Below are 4,446 nucleotides of genomic sequence, written 5' to 3'. Positions count from 1 at the left end.
GAAAAGGAGGCAAAAAGGAGTTTTGAATGCATTTTTATTCATCGAAATGACTCAGTTTCTTTCTTTTCTTTCTCCAGTGAACAATTTAAGACAATGTACAATACAAAAATATGAAAAATAACATAACCCATTCAACTAATTAGCACATGTAGGGCAGTATGCAAGTGCACAGCCTTTGCAGATATATTTCTTACACCTGCAGCACACAGAATGTGTTTTACAGTCCTTCTTTTGAGGGTAGAACTGACATCTCTTCTTCTTACTTGCCCTAGCTGGGGAAGTGGCTGTGGTAGCTGGATCCTCAGGTTGATCAGGAGCTCCTGCACTCTGAATATCTTTCACAACTGCTGCTGAGGCTTCTGTGCGGGGGACATGCTTCCTTCTTTCAATGAGTGGAATTACAAGTGCCTTTCCTAGCTGCTCCAGGAACACCCTCCTCTTGTTCTGCTTACGAGACATCCAGGTCGGGTTGATCTCTCTCCAAATCACAAAGGCATTGTAGGAGGAAAGATGACTAGGGGCCAGCGGGCAGTCATCCTTCTGCAGCTGTATGTTCCAATCACCTTATCTAGGTTGTCCACACTTCCTTTGTTGCGGTTGTAGTCTAGGATGATGACTGGCTTCCTGTCCTCACGATCGCTAATGTCACCGTCTGTGTGCAGTGTGCTCAGAAGAACTACATTCTTGTTTTTCTTTGGGAGGTAAGAAACTAGAGTGGTGGTGGGCGTGAAGGCAAACTTTGATGAGAAGACCTCTCTCTCCTTTGACGCAAGCAGTGCAGGTGGGAGCTCAGGCTTGTTCTTTCGAACTGTACCAACCATGGTGATCTTCCTCTTCAGGAGCTGCTGTCCGAGTTCATAAGAGGTGAAGAAATTGTCACATGTCACATTGTGACCCCTCAGTCCCTCTGTCACATCAAGCACAACTCGCATCCCCTGGTTCTTCTCTGGGCATCCACTGGTCGGCTTCCCGGTATAGACTTGCATTTTCCAAGCATAGCTTGATTTGGCATCGCAAGCCACCCATGACTTGATCCCATATTTTGCTGGCTTGCTGGGCATATACTGCCGGAAAGGACAACGACCTTTGGACAGAAGACATTAGCATTAGTGATTAGTATCAGTGTCACAGAAAACAGTCAAACCAATCAATAGTGAAAATCACATTTATTACAAATATGAAAATAGATCACCTCTAAATGGAACCAGTTGCTCATCCACTGTTACGTCAGGCCCTGGATTGTAGAGGTAGGGCAGCCGCTCCACCCACTTGTCCCAGACCTCTCTTATGGCTGCAAGTTTGTCTGTCACACGTCTTGCTGGTCTTGACTCACGGTCATCAAATCGTAGCAGTCTTGAGTAGGTGTGAAAGAGTGTGAGTGGCATTGTGGCTCGGAAAATTGGCCTTCCACTCTCTGCATCCCATAGACTAGCTGCAGCCTCACCTCGGGATCTGTATACACCGGCTAAGATTAGCAGCCCTAAGTAGGCCTGCAGGTCAGTCTCATCCATCTTTTTCCAGCTGTCTCCATATTTGCGAAAACCCTCCAGATTTGTCATCTCCAGGATTATTTTTTCTATTGCTGGTGTGATAAACAGGTAGAATGTAGAGACAATGTCATGGGCATGAGAAACGGCATACCTTGTGGGTCCTGGGGTCATCTTTATGACGTTTTGTTCTGCATGCCTGCCGTGTTGGTCATATGCTGCTGAGGACCATGTTATTTTGCCATTTTTTGAAAGGAAAGTCTCTTTCAGCTTCAGGGTTTTCTTCTGAAGATGATTCATCATGCTCTGGGTTGTATTCCTCCCCATCTTCTTCTGATACATCCTCCACTTCCTCTTCTGAATCAGAGTTATCTTGCTGGACATCTGAAAAAATCCGCTCTAGAGCCTCTTCAACGTTATAACGCACACTCATGGCTTCAGCACAGACAGAATTCGGGGTCCTGTCATCTGCAGCACCTTTATAACCTCTGGAAATCCATAGAAAAAGAGCTCTGCGGTCTGCGAGAACGCCTTTGTGTTGTTTACGTCTGCTACTGTCTTGTTCACGTTTACTACTAATTGATCTGAGACTGATCAAAGGCACAGCAGTCCGCGAGAAGACCACCTGATTTGTCTTGTTTACTTCTGCTACTGATTGATCTGAGACACAACTAAAACATTGTAACATTTTGTGGTGTGTAAATAACTGATCTTGATTTCAACTCTTTTTGCCTCACGGGTCATTTTGACCCGAAGACCACCTTTGTACCTTTTTTTGTACAGCTTACATGGAAATGTGAATAAAAGCAACATTTCACTTTTTCTACTGCTGGTGCCAATCTAGGAAGTCATAAAATTTCAAGTTAAAAAAATATCGTTTTTGCCATAGTCCCCGACAAACACGTATCTCCAATTGGCAAAATTGGTAGCCGACAATAGCCCAAATCCTAATAACTGTTACGTGTGTGGATTCATCCTACACAGTACGACTGAAGGACTCCCATCTATGGCTTCACCCATCACCTCCTGTGACACTCGCCACATCTTACACTACAACTCCACCTATGAACACTGTGCCTGTCCCAACCCTACCCAAATCAGACAGTTATCCCGCAACCAACTTTACCCCAACTGTTATTCCTGCAACACTCCTAACCCCCTGACCCTCATGAAAGTCCCAAACACCCTAAAATGGTGTGTCAAAGGTAAAGGACACATTCCCCTTGGAACTTCTAAATGCAACACCATATACACGTCATCAGAAGAACTAATTGTTCCACCAAGACAACACCCATCATCTAATTTCTCTAATGAATATATGGACACTTTGTTAACATGATCCAATACTGCTCCATACCACTACCAAAAAGGTGTGTACTGGATTTGTGGCATGAAGGCCTACGAGTATTTACCAAAAGATTGGTCTGGTGTATGTGGTTTGGGTCATGTGATACCAACCATGAGAGTACTTAATGCGCAACCTGAAGTTCACCTTGTTAAAAGAGACCTATACACACACACACACACACACAAACACACCACATGGACAAGACCTTTTGGAGCCCTCATTCCAAGCTACAGAGTTATGGCATCACTGACAAAATAAGAGACCTCTCTCATGCTGTTGAAGATCTTACAAACTCTACTGCAAGAGGCATGTCCCTACTCACAAAAGTAGTGACTGCCATACGAATGACTTTACAAAATCGTGCCACACTAGATTACCTCCTTGCCTCACAAGGGGGAACCTGTGCTATCATCGGGACTGAATGTTATACATTCAGTGGATTCAGTGGAAAGTGGATTGAGGAAGAAAATACACATCCTTTAGTGTAGACTTGCTGACACCTATGAACAACCCCATAACCCTACTGAGTTGGCCCCTTGATCCTTTCATCAAGGAGAAACCCCCTTCTTCCCCCTTACATCATCAACGCTTTATCGTCTTAACAATCTTACCTGTGCATATGCTGATCCAGCCTAAGAGCCCCTTCTACCCCCTGATAACTTAAACCTAGGGGCTACACTACAAGACCTCTTGATAAACATTACTTTTTGTTGTAACTTCCTTTCCTGTCTGACCAAATGTCTGTACCCCCAGGTATATGCAAATACAGATGTCCATCCCATTGTCTTGAACTGTATAACTGTCCCTGTGCCCTACACTCTGGGTCAGTCTGCCTCAGACCCGCTCTGTGTCAGTTGGCTCACCGTATCCTGGGGTACCATTAAACTTACTTCTCTACAGCAAACTTCAAACTAAAGAGTTTGAGTGAGTTTTCTTCAACAATATGTACCAAAAATTTAAGTATGCGCTTTCAAATCAGTTCTCGCTTCCATTATTTTATGATTGTGATGTTCATCGTTTTCTATTTGCAGTATGCTTGTGTCACAAAAGGTTATTTAAAATCTCTGGATCACAAGAATACACAGACCACAAATATGTAAAGTCACTGTACAATTTATTTTCAAAAAAGAGGGCCATCCTTAGAAAACTAGAAAAAAGGGAATTAAAAATTGTCTAGTGTGGGGATAACCAACAGGGGGCATCAGCGCACAGTCCTTGGTACTACTCCTATATGCACTGGCCAATCACAGCTCCGTACATCCTTGGGGAGGAGGTCTTGAGTGCGTGGCCAAGTTGGGACCATCTCTTGAGTCCGCAGTGAAACTGGTGTCAACCAGTTTTGAGCATTGCAAGTCCACCCGTCTGCAGACCACTCTCTCTCCGATCAGCTGGCTGTTTCTCCACTCCGGCCTGATGGTGCTGTTCGAAACAGGCTATGCGTAGTCCCTCCGTATACTCAGTCGCTCTCACTGGCTGGACTGCTCCTCACAGGCAGACCACTCTGTTGCCACCTGAGGAAAAAGAAGGGCCCCACTGTGCCAGATCTTCTGGCCTTATAGAACATCCTCAGTCCAGTCCAATCAGATTGCCAGCCACTGATTGGGGAAACCT

The 4,446-nt window shown here is 44.8% G+C and overlaps 1 pseudogene; it reads right to left on the bottom strand.

Moving 5' to 3' along the window:
• Nucleotides 1-263: 263 nt before the first annotated feature.
• On the bottom strand, nt 264-1,871 carry LOC111239361 (annotated as a pseudogene).
• Between the last annotated feature and the right edge of the window lie 2,575 nt (nt 1,872-4,446).

The sequence above is a fragment of the Seriola dumerili genome, unplaced genomic scaffold (genome assembly GCF_002260705.1).
Source record: "Seriola dumerili isolate Sdu_G_001 unplaced genomic scaffold, Sdu_1.0 BDQW01002310.1, whole genome shotgun sequence".
Lineage (NCBI taxonomy): Eukaryota > Metazoa > Chordata > Actinopteri > Carangiformes > Carangidae > Seriola > Seriola dumerili.
This window is presented reverse-complemented; position numbering and strand designations above follow the sequence as displayed.